Below are 18,299 nucleotides of genomic sequence, written 5' to 3'. Positions count from 1 at the left end.
TCACCAGGTCTTGAGAGAAAAGCTGAGATCCTCTCCTGTGGGGACCTGGGGGTCAGGTGGCAGTGGAAGAGGTTGCTTGTGTGCCTTTAGGGAGCCATGACAGTGATATGCTATCCATCTTGCTGCATGATCTAATTAGGCCTAATTCAATTTAAGGAAGTGGCAGGAGGGCAGGGGCAAAACTAGAAAAAAGGCAGGAGGGAGGTATAAACAGACAAAGAGTGATTGGCGGGCAATTATGGCTTGGACAGAATGAAGGCTGAGATTAGGAGGGTAAGTGGCTGTAAAAATTAAGTGCAAAATTGAATTGGGTCCCCAACAGGGACAGCTTCTCTGCCCTCCCTTAAATTACAAGCGTGAAATGTCTCACACATACATGAAATGGTAGAAACCATTTCTTCTCACAAGTGAAACAGAGCAAACTTTCTACGAGGCCTTGTTTAAAAAATGGTAGATTACCATGCACCACATCAAATTTCTTCAGAGCCTGGGTTTTGATCTGTTTGGTTTGTTTGTTTATTCATGAGGAGTGTCTAGCGCTTCCCGGAAATTTGTAGAAACCTAAAAGTATTGTGTTTTTTAAATGGATAGTTAACTTGTAGGAGTTTGGACCTGTAACACCAAAAATCAGGTGAAGTTATGTCAAGGTCACATTTAGGTCTCCCATCTTGATTCAAAATGGCAGCCAACATCCAACCTCCACCCCCACCTTGGGAACTACCATGCTGAGTTTGGCAATGATATATCGAGATGTGTCTGAATCTGCAGAGGACAAACGGACAAACTACCTTTGAAAATATATAGTAGATTTCCCATTCTTAATTGCTTCCCTGCCTGTCTTTTTACGTGCATCCAACCCATGGGTAGGCCCTGGTTGTCTACTTGTTCATGCAGTGCATAGTTGAACTATAGATCTCACTCCCACAGGAAGCAGTGATGGCCATCATCTTGCGTGGCTTTAAAAAGAGGATTAGACAAATTCATGAAGGATAAGGCTATCAATGGCTACTAGCCATGATGGCTATGCTTTAGCTTCACTGTTATGTTCTGTATTCGGAAGCATTCAGAACCACAGAAGAGAGGAGTAGTCTTGCACTCAGGTCCTGCTTATGAATCTCCTGTTTGCAGCATTTGGTTGCCCACACTGAGAACAGCAAGCTGGACTAGATGGGCCATTGGCCTGAACCAGCAGGACTCTTCTTATATTAGGTTCCTTAATGCTGGGTACAACATTCAGGTAAGTAGCCGTGTTGGTCTGACACAGTCAAAATAAATAAAAAATTGTCCAGTAGCACCTTAGAGACCAACTAAGTTTGTTCTGGGTATAAGCTTTCATGTGCATGCACACTTCTTCAGATACACTGAGACAGAAGTCGCCACACCCTTATATATAGTGGGAGGGTGGGGTGGGGTTCTTCTGCTTGCTTTCTTCTGACACCGTTGGCTCTTAGTCTCCTTCTCCTCTGCCCTGCCAGTCACAATAAACAACAGGCAGCACCACCCTCCACATCCCCCTGCCTCTCTCCTCTTCCATCCAGGCAAGGAAGAGGCGTTGTCACAGTTCAAGGACACATTCCAAGCAGCCAAAGGGCTCAAGGAGGGTGCAGAGCAAAGCTGATGAATGGAGTGGGCTGGGAAGAGTGGTCTGGAGGGCTGGGCAAGAGGTCCCCCCAATGAAATGGTAGATATACACACATCTTTTACTATACTTAAAAAAAAATTAAAAATATTGAGAGCTTCTGCTACTGACAGTGCAATCCTATGCATGTCTATGCAGAAGTAAGTCCTATTGACTTCAGTAAGTCTTACTCCCAAGGATGCATAGGGTTGCCAACTGAATTTATTATTTGGGCAGTCATTTATACAATTTATTTTGCAGTAGAATGTATTGACTTACGAGTCTGTGGCCACTGCGGTGGAACCAGCCATGCTGCCCTAAATCTACCTCTGCTTGCAGCTGCCCACCTCCCCCATTTGTAACTATTCAATAGCCAATCCAGCTCAAGGGGTCCAGGGTTTGTTTGTTTAGGAAAGGCTGCCCCACTGCATATTTCAAGGCAGTAGGCACCAACGCCTCACACAAATCAAGCATTAGCCACTCTCTGGACCCAACCAACCCCCACACCTTACTGGACAGCTATAAGAGAGAGCAATCCAGGCTTCTTTGAACCACCTGGTTTCATAACTTTAATATAATTGTCTGTCTCACAATGAAACTGTGATCATTGCCCAAGAGCAAATCAACTTACAAAAATGACCTTTCATTCTCTGCCAGAGATTGATGCAATGGGAAATTATAGCAGCCACGTAGATGCTGCTGTTATCTAATTAACTTGTGATGGATGCTCATTGTGGGAGTTATTTAAACTTGCTTCATGGAGCGACAGGCTCTGAGGTTCACAACAGATGAAAAGCAAGAATTCTGGAGAACCATTTCAGTGGTGCAGAGAAGAAAAGAGTATGGTGGATCACTGATAACATCAGGTTGCAGTGACCCAGGCTTTAGTTGTTTTCACAATACTTACGGTATTAATTCACCAGAGCTTTAGGGTGGGGTGTAAGAGTTAAAAACGACAACAAAAGCCTTTCCAAAAAAAGGTCAGCTGATGCAGTAAAAAGGTGTGGGGAAAACCTTTTCTCCTGTTTGGGGTGGGAGGTTGCATTTCTTCAGAGGCAATCTGCAAGGTGTTATGAAATGTATCACAAAGAGGTGATCAAACAAAGGATGCATAGACAAGAAAACTTTAATGCAAACTGTACAGTGGGGAGTTTCTTGTAGCACAGAACAGAAATGAAAAGCACAATGCTGGAGAACAGACTTGAGCAGTTCCTGGTATGACCAGGCAAGAGGGTCTACATAGTGCAGGTTTCATGCAAATGATGGGCAGGGTTAAAGCCAACAACGGGGGGGGGACTTCCCCCCTACTCTCTCTGCCCCCCTCCTTCTCTCTTGCTCTTTCTTTTTTCATATTTATTGATCTATCAATAACAAAAAAAGAAACAGAGCAGGACATAAATATTTTTATGCTGGTTTTAATGCATGTACGAGTTTGGTTTTCTGCTTTAAAACACTTTAAGTAACTTTAAGTTGCCATGGCAAAAAAAATTGTGACTAATAAATTTAATTAACTAATTAATTTAATTATGTTAGGTAAGAAACAATTTCTACAAGAGAAAACAAAAATATTATGAATGCCAAATTTCCTTGTATGGTATAGGCAGGGAATTTTGCACCTTTGAGTTTGAAGCATAATAAATAAAGTCCCCATGCAGAAGTGTTATGCATGTGAAACAGACTAATTAGTTAACTTTTATCAGAAAGAAGTGGACCAAAATAAATCAAGAAGAAACAAGGCAGGTGGCATTCATAGAATCATGGAATTGTAGAGTTCGAAGGGACCCATTCTCATGCTTTGCTAAAGACTAAACTCCCTGCTTTATTTTGAAAACCCCAAAGGATGCTGAAGCAAAATGTCACAGAATAGCAAGCAAACATCTGAGTCCACCAGAACTCTTCATCACGCTGGATGTTAAGCAAAGTTTAAGAGGAGGTGAGAGGGGAAAAGCCTGGTGTGGTGTTGTAGCCATAATTCCAAGCACTGGTGAAAAATTCACTTTTGCTGCATAGTCTTTTAAGAGGAGTAGCCAATGGTGGTTAGTGCCCATTGAGACTGGATGGGTGGAGGGCAGGGAGACCAATGGTAGGTGGAGCAACAGGCAGAGCCATCCTCCTGGATTGGTTGTAAGAAAGAAGACAGACAGGTGGGAGCTGGTTAAGGGCCGTCTGAGGTTGGTGGTGCAGGGCCCCATTTGCCCAAATGGGCCAACATCTACTGGGCACAGCTATAGGGGTGTGGCTGTAGAGGTTGCCAGGAAGAGCTCCTGCAGTTCAGGATTTGCCACTGCACTACTGCTGGTGCATTGCTCTGTTCACAAACACAGCAGGATTGTAGATCAGACCCACCACCTACTCACACCCCCTGATCCTAAGACCTCTAAATATCACCCAAATTCCTTGTGGTATTAATGTCCTACCTCCCCTTTGCTCAGCTTGCCCACTTAAGCTAGTAAGTCCAGTGACACGTAAAAACATCACCTTTTGCTGGGATTTCTGCATTGCAAGGGGTCGGACCTGATTCCCCATTGGATCCCTTCTAACTCTACAATTCTTTGATTCTAAATGACAACAGTCCCCGAATAGATTAGTGTAAGCTGCACCATTCCCCACCTCCCACAAAGGTCCAAGTTATAGATATTCAATTACAGAGGCGCAGAGACAGGGCAGGGGGGACGACAACCAAATCACATGTTGTGTTAGTCACATTTAAAAAGGCACGCTTAACCTGGCCGCTTTTATTTTGGAGACAAAGCAACCCAGGGCCCCGATCTGGAATGTGTTCCTGGTTGGAATCAGCCCACATCAATTTTCTGCTAAAAATTACCCCTTAGTTGTTTGCTATTGCCACAGATCATGGGGTGGGGGGTGGGGTGGGAGAGCTGTCCAACAGGAAGTTAATTTTCAGTAAAAACGTGGCATGGTTGTACCAATTGGGAGGAAGTACCAGAATGAGGCCTTGCAGCTGTTTCTTCTCAAAAATGAAAGTGGCCAATTGAGCATGGTTATTTTAACATGTGTTTAACATCACATGCAGTTTGGTCCACAGAGGCAATAACAGAACAGAATGCACACCCTGCAACATATGCATGTTTGTAGCAGCCATAATTATGTCAGCTCTCTTGATTTCAAGTTCTCTAGCATACACTCCAACAGCAATACAAGATATAAAGGTAAAGGTACCCCTGCCCGTACTGGCCAGTCTTGACAGACTCTGGGGTTGCGTGCTCATCTCGCTTAAGAGGCCGGGAGCCAGCGCTGTCCGCAGACACTTCAGGGTCACGTGGCCAGCGTGACAAAGCTGCTCTGGCGAGCCAGCACCAGCGCACGGAAACGCCGTTACCTTCCCGCTATAAAGCGGTCCCTATTTATCTACTTGCACTTAAGGGTGCTTTCGAACTGCTAGGTGGGCAGGAGCTAGGACCGAACGACGGAGCTCACCCCGCCACGGGGATTCGAACCGCCGACCATACGATCGGCAAGTCCTAGGCACTGAGGTTTTACCCACAGCGCCACCCGCGTCCCGTAATACAAGATATAGTTCCTTGCAATTTCTCTAAGGAGCACTTTTATTGAATTCAGTAGGATTTCTGAGTAAGTATACATTGGGATTGCATTGCAAAGTCATTTGAGGAAAGTCTCCTTATATGTGATGGGCAGAATTAATGCACTGAAGTTTTTTAACCTGTCTGTGGTGATACCTGCAGCACTAGCCATAATGGTGATAACTCTTCCAGGAGATGCCCTTCATAAACCTTTACATCAAACCACAGAGATGCAAAATTGAAATTGCCATAGCAACACTATCTGCCAGCATCTGATACTCCTTTCTCTTGAAAGCTGTTTGTTCCTTGCTGCCTCTAGAGGATGACAGTAAAAAAACCCAAAACCCTCAATGGCTTTCATGAGGAATTAAAATGCACAGCATTCTCTGGTTTATTTTTAATCTCTTTATTTTTAGTGCACATCTAGGGCAACAGTCTCTTTTGTGCTTCAGATTTAAATAATAATAATGGAGGCATGCACACGCACGCACACGCACGCACACACATTTGCAGGGTGGGCATAGGATGTGCAAACTATTCTGGATGACATTTTTGGTATGAGAATGGAAATTTTTGGGGGCAAGCTTAAATTATTTGGTGGTAATGAAGATCCTGTCTAGACATGGTCAGAGGCACCCCTGAGGCTGCTGGAGAACATCCACCAAAGGGTCAGAATGTGAATGAAAATGTGACCAAAAGTTGGATGGGTCTTTGCACAATATGCAGAATTCATTCATCTCCTAAACCTTGGAGAATGTATTCCCAATTACCCAAGACTTACATTCCAACTTGGTTGACTTTTTTGACAGGAAATGTGTTGGTTGTGGCTAATACCAAAATCCCCCCCCCCCCCCCCGCTCTCCCAGGCCTATTACATCTAGCAGTCAATGACCAATGCAAGATGTGTTGGTTGCTAGGCATTCAAATAGCCCTGTGAGTGGGACAAGTAGAAATGATGATTGGCATCTTTAGGAGGGCAAGGGGGCAATTGCTCCCCTTTCCCATAATCCACAGATTCCCAGATGTCATTTAGAGGCTGCGGCGGGAGCAAAGGTGACATTCAGCCGAGTTTTACTCAGAGTAGACCCATTGAAGTAAATGGACATGACTGTCCATTAATTTCAATAGGCATACTCTGAATTGAATCCTACCGTGAATTTGTAGCCCTTGTGGAACCCAAGAAAAGAGGCAAAATATACATGTACTGTACTATTCTGCTCATTTTTTAAAACATGAGAAATCTATTATTATTCTGAGTGCAGCTGCGACAAGGTAGTAGTGTACCTACTCTCCAAACTAGTCTGCAACAGAGGCAATGATGTTTCCAACTCTGATCTTATTTCATACAAGAAAGTGTAGACCTTGTAAGCATTAAGAAAAATTACCGTAGCAATGTCAGCACAGAGAAAGTCCATTGATATTTTACTAATATTGTAGGAAGTGGGGTGGGGGCTGAAAGAATGGGGATTACACCAGCCCAGCAAAACAGTCCAGTCTTGTTATAACCCACTTTACTGCAGACAGGGGAAAGTACAGTGGTACATTGGGTTACATATGCTTCAGGTTACGGACTCCGCTAACCCAGAAATATTACCTCAGGTTAAGAACTTTGCTTCAGGATGAGAACAGAAATCTTGCTCTGGCGGCGCAGCAGCGGGAGGCCCCATTAGCTAAAGTGGTGCTTCAGGTTAAGAACAGTTTCAGGTTAAGAACGGACCTCCAGAATGAATTAAGTACGTAACCAGAGGTACCACTGTAGTGTATGACCCTGCAGCACACTCCAGTATTGTTATCCAGTCTCCTGGCATATTGTTAGGGCTTTCTTTGTTTTTTAGGGAAATGCGAATGGTGACTTTATAAAGTTGGTTGTAGTTGCAGAGCCAGTAATTAAGGGCTAAAAGCAGGTGAGCAAGTTGGGGAAATGCACTGAAAAATTATGGGATGGGTGATTAACAGGAAGACACGCGCACACACACCTTACAAGCAAATCAGGATGGCTGCTCATTGTCGTATAACTGCAAACAATCCAATAAAATGCTCCGGATAAAGACAGGATATGGTCTGACATTCTGTGTACGCAAATCAGGTTACGCTTAATAAGCAGGTTGTCTGAAGGAGCCTTAAAACTCAGGAATCATCCAATGAAGCAAAACAGTGGGAGATTCAGAACAGACAAAAGGAAGTATTCCACCCCCACCCCACCCCCACAGCACATGGTTATTTTGTGGTATCTTCTGTGAAATCAGGCATATGCTTTGTATTCAAAAGATCCCAAGTTAAATATCTGGCAATGCCAATACTTTATTTTTAAAAACTGAAATTAGTCCGTATTATGAACCCCAAAAAGAAATACGTTAAGGGGAAGCTTTCATTTCACAAAAATTCCAACTTCTGCTTGGTCTTACGGTGACCCCTAGTGGCAACGTTACATTCCTGTCCCTGTCTCTGCTTCTTGGCTATTGTTAAATAATGAGCAAATAAAATCGAAAAACAAAAACATATTGGTCCATAATCGGGAAGCGAGCGAGACACTTCAGAATAAACAACTGAACAATAAATTTATTCGGATCAACCAAAAGATCACAAAAGAGTGCACAATTTTTAGTTCTCAGGAACTCTGTAACAGACTATATGTTACACAAAACAGGGCTGGATGAAATATTTATTGATTTATTAAGGTATCTTTATACCACCCTTCACTGCAGCAGTCATAGAATCAGAGTATTGTAGATTTGTAGAGGGGACTTCAAGGGTCATCTAGTTCAACCCCCTACAATGCAGGAGTCTCAATTGATTTGTTTTTTGTTTTTCCCCTCAACTGATTTGTTGATAGTGTTTTATAGACTGCAATCTGCTGTACTTGCATCTTGCGATGCTCAGGCACAGTGACAACTTTCCCATCTATCAATGGTATCTGGGCAGTTTGCTCCACAGATCTCTCTCATACACATGTATGCACATAGCTGTCAACTTTTCCCTTTTCTTGTGAGGAATCCTATTCAGAATAAGGGAATTTCCCTTTAAAAAAGGGAAACATTGACAGCTATGTGTACGCAAACCATTGCACACAGAAGGGAGGCCCACCTCACAACCAGGACCAGTGCCCAGGATCATCCTCTTGGCTGTTCCGTTGTGGGGTATGAACCTCCTTGCTCTAGGCAGGCTTCTGTGCTCTCTGGTGGTGTCTTCAGGATACTTCTTCTTGTTGTTTTTACACATATATGCAACATGAGCATAGGATAGAGTGGCTCACAGCATTAACACTGCAAAAGTTCTTGCTTCCCCATTAGGTTTCCCTGGAAGCCCCAGGCTCACTGTCTTTTGTCCAGCACAGAGCAATCATGCCTCTGTGTCTCCACCTCCCAGCATCAGCCAAAACTCTTTCTCATACACTTACACTTCTGGGACTTTCGGTCCCCAAAAGACATTCAGTTTGAGGCAGCAAATGTCCGCCCCCCCACCCTTTTGTCTCTATGGCAACAAAGCTCACTTTTTAAGATGTGGATGACAGGTAGTTAACTGAGTGGTGAAGACACATTGACAAAGAAACCGATTTAACAGGTTACAGATTCTACTGCCACTGATACAGGATTGCAGGTTTGGAAGGGGCAATAGGTATCATCAAGACACATCTGCCCAGACTCACAACAGGCAGTTAAACCCTTAGCTGTGTATGCTTAGGGTTGCCATATGTCCAGAATTTCCCAGACATAGCCGGAATACTACAGTCAGAGGGAGTGTCTGGGCAGAAATTGCTAAAAATGTCCAGGAAAATCCGGACATATGTCAACCCTTGTGGGCAGTGTCGCTTTTGGCAATTTCCCTTTAAAATAGCTCAAAAACTCCAATTTTTGCGGTTTTGCCAAGAAAGCGCAACAACCTTTGTCCTGATTTTCACTTCTTGAAATATAGCAACCCTATGTATGCTTGTGTATCCCAGTGTTTCACAATAGGGGGCCATATGGCCCCCTGGCCCCCACCCCCCCGGATATTCCAAGGGGGACACAGGTAAAAATCGTGAGGCTAGGGGACCACAAAGGGAAGTGAGAAGTTAAATAATCCTGATTGGCTGGCTATCTGCTAGGCCAATCACGAGCTGATAAGGGGGCAGCCCACCAGGGCCTAATCTCCTTTTTGCCATGTGTGTTTTCTTGGAGCAGTCCTGGTTTGTTTCCAGTGGGAGAGGGTGATCTCTGAGGCCTCTGTTTTGACCAGTAGAGCCCACAATCCAGAACCCCCAGGTCAAGTAAGTGCGGTGGTGGGGTGGCAATAGGTAGGGCTGGGCAAGTCAGAGCTGCTTGTTGCTGCCGCCAGTGCTGGGCCCAGTGGCAGCCTGGGACTGACTCTGCAAGGTGCAGAGTGCAATTCACCCCAGCGTCTAGTGGATCAGGGCCTTTGGATGTTGCCAAGGGGCAGAACCTGTTGGCAGCATTGATCTGCCCCTGCAAGGCTCAGGGTGAAATCCATCCCAGTGCCTAGCCAAGCGGGGTCATCTGGTGCTGCTGACCTGCATCTAGTAAATAACTAAGTGTCTACTCAGAAGAAAGCCGCACTGAGTTCAGTGGGCCTTACTCCCAGGCAAGGGTGTGTGGGGCTACAGTGTTTTATCTAGGCAGCCAGGGCTCCTCAGGATGACAAGATCTTTTTGCACCTGGTCAGTGAGGACCACTTGCTTTTTAAAATTAACCCATACATACAGAACTCGCTGTGCACCTTTTGGACTGTATCTGTAGGTTTACCCCTCTACGTCAAACAACTGGGATCAAACTAAGTGTTTACTTTTTATAATACATGGAAGATGAATCTCCCTTGGTTGGTTCTGGACTAAGAGGTTTTTAAGCAGAGGTTGGATGGCCATCTGTCATGGGTGCTTTAGCTGAGTTTCCTACATTGCAGGGGGTTGGACTAGATGACCCTTGGGTCCCTTCCAGCTCTGTGATTCTATGTTCTTCAGCTTCAACAATATTTCAATATGTTCCTATCATTTTATGTAATTGAATTTTGTATAAATTGTATAAACTATAAATAAAACATGTTCCATTTACAAACAAAACATTTAAATAGCTACCTTTCTACCAGTAGGAGGGGGGCTATGGGTGTAGCCAGGATTTTTGTTAGGGGGAAAAGCTTTTGTTAGAGGGGGTCAGAACCTCAGATTTGTATTGATTTTTACTTATTTTGGAGGGCAGCTGCCCCCCTGTCCCCCCTTGGCTATGCCGGGGGGGGGGGCACAGGAAGGAAACAAGGTTGGAAGGTTGGGAAACACTGGTGTATCATACCTCTTCCTCTGCAGATCATATTTAGTGGGTTTTTCTCTAAGAAAAGCTTATTTATTTGGCACACAGAGAATTGGCAAAAAGTGCCTCAGGAGATTAGATCATTCTAACAGCACTTTGTCCCTGTTCTATGACACCTCTGAGCAGCAACACCAGCCGCTCCCTCTGGCCCCTCCTGGTACCAGAATATTTCAAACCCAGAGTTCTCATCCAGGCAATACATTGTGCCCTCATTGTGCCAGAGTTCAGCTGTGGTCAAGAAAGCAGAACCCAATGACGACACTGTGAACTTTCTCCTGTCCATTGTTGTCTGAGTGGATGAGTCAGAAAGCAACGAGCCTCTCCCCTCCCCCCCCCCCCCCACTAGCTGAGCACAGCCAATTAGTTTGTATCCTGTAACAAAGATATTTTTAGGGGAGGGGGAATCATACGGAAAGGTCAATTGTTCAGCCTCTTTGTGAAATTGTTGGGCCTGGTCCAAATGCCTCAGCTACACTCTTCAGCTCTGTCTTCTGTTTGTGCTTTGGCACATAGGAAGTTACTGGATCAGACCATTTGTCCATTAAACTCAGTACAAGCAGTGGTTCTCAGATGGAGGACATTCCCAGGACTGCTTAGAGATACCCTTATGGATCAAATTTGGTACCTTCTGCATGCACAGCATATGCTTCTCCGATGAGCTTCAACTCCTCCCTGATCAAACCTCACCTTATATAGTGGTACCTCAGGTTACATACGCTTCAGGTTACATACGCTTCAGGTTACAGACTCCGCTAACCCAGAAATAGTGCTTCAGGTTAAGAACTTTGCTTCAGGATGAGAACAGAAATTGTGCTCCGGCAGCGCGGCGGCAGCAGGAGGCCCCATTAGCTAAAGTGGTGCTTCAGGTTAAGAACTGTTTCAGGTTAAGAACAGACCTCTGGAACGAATTAAGTACTTAACCCGAGGTACCACTGTATTTCCTGCAGCCCATTGCCAGCCTCCACCTCTGTGTTCCACTTCTCCTCTAACACTGGCACACTTGGGACCCCAGGCTTTTCAGGAGTGGATTTCAAAGCAGCAATTTCCTTGTGAAATACAACCACCAGCTGTTCTTGAACAGCCATGTTTTGTAGAGATTCCACCATTCTTCGCCACACTAGAGATGAAAACAGGAACTCTTGGGTGCTTGTAACAACAGCCAACATCTGCCCTTGCCCCATCACTGCTTCAGTTCTACTCCTACCACACAGTACCTGTTACCTGTGTTTACCAGGGACTCTTCTAGTGTGGTCACAAAGACAGAAGTGTATGACATGACTGTAGGGTGCAGTCAACAGGGTGCCGTCAACAGGGTGCCCTCCCTTTCAGATGGTGTTGGACTCCTACTCCCATCAGCCCCGGTGAGCATGACCAATGGTCAGGGATGATAGGAGATATAGTCCTGCAACATGTCACATTGCACCATAGCGGGGAAGACTGCCCAGGTAACAGGTGTGCCACTCAGTCTGCTATCTGAGCACCAATGGTCAACTGGAAACTTCACAGACTATTATCCCCCTTCTTATGCAATAATGGAATGCTAAGTGGTATAGTTTTTGTAAAATATGCAGGTATTTATGTTATATAAAATGAACTATGAAAAGAGAAGAGGGGAAGTCACTTAAAACAAGTATTTTAAATTGTAAAACAGAAAATTTAATTAAAATTATATATATAATTATATATAAAAATTATATGTGTGTGTACAAAATATGTCTCCTATGTTACTTCTGCTAGACAGCCTTGCTACCAGGGGTGTAATCTAGGGGTTGGCCATGATGGCCCCCAGCCAAGGGACCCACAGGCCCAGAGGCATACAAAAAATTGTGCCTTTTCAGTCCAGCTTGGAGTGGCTATGAGCCCACCCACCCACCCACCCACGTGCTCCCTAGGCTGCACCTCCACTGCTCTGGGCAGCTGCCAAGGCACACAGGCTCCTCTGGGTGCCTTGATGGAGAAATCTGACGGCTGGCATTGGCCAGCGGCACTATCAGAAGTGTGAGCAGAGCACCCAGCAGGGCTTAGAAAGAAAAGAAAGATGGGAGAGCCGGCAGTGCTCAAGGGACGGGGGGTGCCGATGCAGCTCTTTGCCAAGGGTGCCTAGGTATGCCTCTGCTTGCTACTGCCCTGCACTTGATTTAACTCCTATAAAGATTATTGTAATGCCTTCTGTGTAGGGTTGCCCTTGAAAATTGCCCAGAAACTGCAGCTAGTGCAGAATGCAGCCGCAATAAAACCAACTGATAATGCAATGATACATCATTTAACAACTATCTTGCAAGATCAGCTCTGATGTCCAGTATGTTATCAAACCACATAAAACCCTTGCATCTTCGTAGCTAGGCATCTGACAGAGTTCCTCTCCTCATGATAACCACCCCATGCTGTTAGAGTGGCATGCTGTCCTCCCAACATGCATTGTTCGCTGTGCAGGATGTCAGAGGGGTTGGTGGAACTTGTCATTCAAAACATCTAGATGGCACCAGGTTGGTAGAGGCTGCTATGTGGCTGATAAACAATATAAACTAAAATTAAAGATCTAACAAATTACCTGAGTGCTGTTGAAAGTGCATTTATGCGCTCATGTAAACATATCCCCATGGGCACTGAAACACCAAGTAGTGTCTGACCCTTGCCATTCTACCCAGGGTGCTACTTGATTAGCCTGCTTATTGAGCATTCATTCTGATCTGTTTATTGGGAGATTAGAGGACACTGGATATTTAATGATGATTCATTCTGGTTTGCAGAAAGGTTAGATGATGCTATCAAAACAAGTATTATCCCACATTTTGCAGTGTTTCCTCATTATTTTCCTTATCACAAAAGCCTGATCTTTTGAAGGAAGCAGGGTAATTATTGCCAAGACCTCCCCATCAACTATAATTGTGCAACCTGAAGTTGTTGCTATATGACTGAATCCCGCCTCAAGGGAATGACCGTCTGGAAGTGTCCATACTGCAGCTGGTGCATTTTACTTTAAATGGTTATGTGCCATGAAGATGTTAGGTTACTGGACAACCAGGCGTTTCTATTATAATAATTGTCTTAGGCTTAGTTATGTTATTTTGCTTTTGTGTTTGAACAGCAAAAACTCACTGCCAACATTAGCAGGTGAGCCTAATTCTTAGAACCTTGCATCAAACTTCACCTGCTGATTCTTGCAAATGAAGCTGCTGTTAAAGGCATAGGAGCAGCCCAGGGTGCATTTTCTGGTCAATTGACAACCATTACACATAACTTCTATCGTAATCTAATTTAGGTTGGAGATTAATTAGGCTGTTGCCCACATGAATTCTGCCCGCACACAAACAAAAACCAATGAACACACCTGAAATTAACCATCTTCTATACCTGATCCCCGGAGGATAGAAATAATATAGCCACATATCTGATAAGGTGACTATTGCTGCAAGAGGACTCTAGTGCCTCGAGAGGCTGACAAAACAAGTAACAGAAACACAAGATGCTTTTTTCTTTCTTTTACAAGAAAAACAATGCCTTGACATATGCCCCTTGCAGATGAGCGCAGGTAGATGTTACAGAGTGCTGCAAAACACCATAGTAAGTCACCACTGAACTCCGTGGGACTTAGGGCCACTCCAGGGTGATGGTTATTTTGTGGGTGTCTCCTGACAATAAAAATGCATTAGTGGTGGATTTATACTAGGCTATCAGCACCTCATTCCGCTTTATTAATTTTTCTATGATGCTTCCCTACTGTTACCACATTACTGCTACCTAGAGGGCACTCTTGCACTGCAGCTCAACAAAAACAGGACCCCTCAACACCCCCCCCCCCGAACATTTGTGATATAAAAAGTTACAGGATGCCAGGGGAAAGCTACGGGATATGTCTACACTGAAACTTTTGCAGCTGCAAACAGTATTGAAAAGCAGGATCGTGTATAACCTCCTGGTGTCATAGCTGTCAACTTTTCCCTTTTCTTGTGAGGAATCCTATTCGGAATAAGGGAATTTCCCTTAAAAAAAGGGCAACGTTGACAGCGATGCCTTGTGTCCATCATGAATGCACAATAAAAATGACATCTGCAGAGACCCTGTACTTCTTAGGAAGAATTCTGTAGACTACACTGTTAGCTTCTGTGCGTGGAATTTAGGCACATACAGTATACAGTGGTACCTCGGTTTACATACGCTTCAGGTTACATACACTTCAGGTTACAGACTCCGCTAACCCAGAAATAGTACCTCAGGTTAAGAACTTTGCTTCAGGATGAGAACAAAAATCGTGCTCTGGCGGCGCAGCAGCAGCAGGAGGCCCCATTAGCTAAAGTGATGCTTCAGGTTAAGAACAGTTTCAGGTTAAGAACGGACCTCTGGAACGAATTAAGTACTTAACCCGAGGTACCACTGTACTGAGTTAGTCCATCTTAGCTCAGTATTGCTGACACTGGCAGTAGCTCTCTAGGGCAGGGGTCAGCAAACTTTTTCAGCAGAGGGCTGGTCCACTGTCTCTCAGACCTTGTGGGGGGCCGGACTATTTTTTTTTGGGGGGGGTGAATGAATTCCTATGCCCCACAAATAACCCAGAGATGCATTTTAAATAAAAGGACACATTCTACTCATGTAAGTACACACTGATTCCCAGACTGTCCGCGGACTGGATTTAGTAGGCGACTGGGCCGGATCCGGACCCCGGGCCTTAGTTTGCCTACCCATGCTCTAGGGTCTCAGAAGGAGGACATTCTATACCCGAAAATGCTGGAGATGGAGCCTGGAACCTATTGCATGCAGAGCAGGTGCTATACCACTACTGAGCTTATTGCCCTTCACCTCAGCGTGCATTGTACTTGCACATTTTTGCCCCATCTTTACATATTTTCTCTATTTGGCCCCAAAAGGCAAAGTATATTTTTTAAAAAAACAAGCAGACAAAACTTTTGCCAGAGTGATAAAATGAAAGGTGTATGTGGTTCTGGTTCTGCACCTACTTAATTTCTAAGTGTCCAGATGCTGTTACAGGCAATGGAGTAATTCTTTAGGGGAAAGGATCAGGTGGGCTGCTTTTAACTGGCTGTCCATGGGTTTGCTATCTCTTAAGTGCACATTTCTTCTGTTCTGATATATGCACATTTCTTCTGTTCTTTTGCAAGAAATTTCTCCATATATAATGCATGTTTACTTCACTAATGTTTTGCAATACTGTCCTCTGATATACACATTTACAGTTTTTTGCTGTGAGAATTGCACTGCAAAATTAAGTCGTGAGAAATTTAAACAGCAGCTATATTCCATTTGTATATCATTTGAGGGCATGTTTGTATTAAAATGTGAACTAAACTGAAATTCTCCCCCATCTCTATCTTTCACAGGCAATCGAAAATTGCTGCATCCTTCTGCAGTGGCCCCATGGGATGAAACAATGAACTTCAAAAGGTGCCTTCTCAGTGAAAGTCCTTCAGGCCCTCAACAAGAGGTGGGAGGAGCCTCAAAGCTGGGGCCCAAATGCGGCCCACAATGCCTTTCTGTCTGGCCCTTGGAACTTTCCCTAGTCCTCACACACACCCCTGTTCCCAGCCTACGCTGCTCACTAGCCCTGCTGCACATTCCAAGTGCCTTGAATGTGTCCCTAACCTCCAATAATGCCTCTTAGTTGTGTGCATGGAAAATAAGAGGGATCTGTAAATGTGTGTAGAACTTATCCTACTGTAAAAAAGGTAAAAAAAATGCATTTGTTGCACTGCCCACTTTTATTTGTGGGTCCACCCACCCACCACTGGCATGCCATGGTGGGCATGGAAGGTTGCTCCAGAAGGAATGTAGTCCTTGGATTGAAAAGGATTCCCTTCTTCTGCCCTAGACTGATTTTGCCCATCCATGCTGACTATTGAATCCTTGGCAGGAAGGAGTTAAAAGGGCCAGCTGTTCTGATTAGGATTTGCTTGAGGAACAAGTTTTTTATGAGCTCTGATGCAGCCCTTTGTTCTTCATCCTTTGGTTCTTACTTCTGGCTTGTTCCATGACATGCCACTTTGTAAACCACTTTGAGGGTGTGTGGTTTTTTTGTGAGCTTTTTGTTTTTGTTTTGCTTTACAATCAAGCAGTGTATAAATTTTATGCAATAAATAAAGGCCTCCTGAGCTGTCCTTTGGATTCAAGCAATAGTGATCAGATCCATGCATCAAAATGTATCATACAGTGGGGTGATTAATGTATGCAAAAGCTGCATTTTGAATCGGGCTATAAATGCAAGGGGGTAGGAAGCATTCAGATATTGAAAAAAACAGGCAGGGGAGCCTGAATATGCTTCTTGTCTGGGGCGCCATTTAGTCTGAGGCTCGTCTTTGCCTAGTGACATCAAAGGTGACAGGCCAGCTCACTGGAAGAGAATGGAGCAAAGGGGAGCTGGGTTCTATTTATTTCTGAGAGAAATCTCACATCAAATACCAGAGAAAGTGGCTGTTGAAGGAGGCAGTACTGTCTATTTCTCTTGACTGAAGTGCTTCCTTTGATAATACCTTAGGGAACGGGAGACGCCGAGTCCACACAGAACGGAAAGGGAACAGAGGTTGTTGTCTCCTAGGCACCAGCTTTTTATATATTTCCTCCTGCTTGGACTTCTCCTTGCTCTTCTACTCCTCCCACCCCATATAAAATAAATTAGAAACAGGAGATGGACCCTTTCCCCTCCAGGTCATGATTTCAAAGCCTGTCGTGTAAATCAAATCCTGATATTAAACTGCTAAGGTGAACTGGATGGACCTTGACCGAGTACTGGGGGCATTTGTTTCTGTGTGTAGTGTCAAAATGCTCCCTGGAGGAGCAGGGTTGCTATTGAAATAACATACCCAGCCAAAGATGGAGGAGAAACCCAGTTGTTTGTATTTAAAGGTGAACCACCTTATTCACATTTTCTGAAACACAGCAAACCTACAATAATTGAACTTCTCCAACTATTGGACCTCAGCATAGCATTACTGAGGCATGCAGTGCCAAGCGTTGGGCCCAGAGGTATTCTGTGGGTAATGTAAGATGGCAGCTGCATTGCCTTGCACTTTTTCTCTCAAAGCCAGGCACTCCTGAGAGATACGGTTGCCAGTCTCACCACCAGTCCCCACTGTGGCTGATCTGACCACTGAAATACCTGGCAACCCTATTGCCTCGTTTGACAGGAAGTTCCTGCTGGAGAAAACCTTGCCCAGGACACACACACACACTCTCTCTGGCCTTCATGACCATTATTTTGGGTATATACTTACTGAAATCACTGACGTAACGCTTTGCAAGTGTACCATCTCCCAAAGTGGTCACAAAGTTTTCAGACAACTCAGGATCAATAAAAATCTATGGAATATAGCAGAATGCTTCCTGCTGTGGCCTTACCCCCAATGCATTGGGTTGCCCACTATGGGAACAGACTGCTGGACTACATATACCTTTAGCCTGATCTAGCAAGACTTTTCTTATGGAGGAAGCCTGAGCACCAGCTGCCATCATCCTAAACTCCTTGTTCTTACCCTAACCTTCTTCCAGGGCTGGCTCAAGACATTTTGGCACCTGAGGCGAACCACACAATGGCACTCCCACCCTGCCACCACCAGCACAATGACAAGGAGGTGATGGTGTGGAATAAATTTTGCTTTATCTGGATAAAGTACAAAACCAGACTTCTAAGCACAACTCCAATACATACCGCTCTGTAGTCCCCACACACTGAAGCACACAAGCATCAAGTTGCAGTGTTTTGGGCCTCTGGAGTTTTCAAGGTTACATGCTTTTAGCATTCCAATTTTGATACCATGGATAATTGTGTGAGCTCTGTGTTGCCCCCACCTTGTCTGCCCAATGCACATGGTAACACACTCAGATATCAGGTTC

Source organism: Podarcis muralis, chromosome Z (genome assembly GCF_964188315.1).
Source record: "Podarcis muralis chromosome Z, rPodMur119.hap1.1, whole genome shotgun sequence".
NCBI lineage: Eukaryota > Metazoa > Chordata > Lepidosauria > Squamata > Lacertidae > Podarcis > Podarcis muralis.
Note: the sequence above shows the minus strand (reverse complement) of the source record.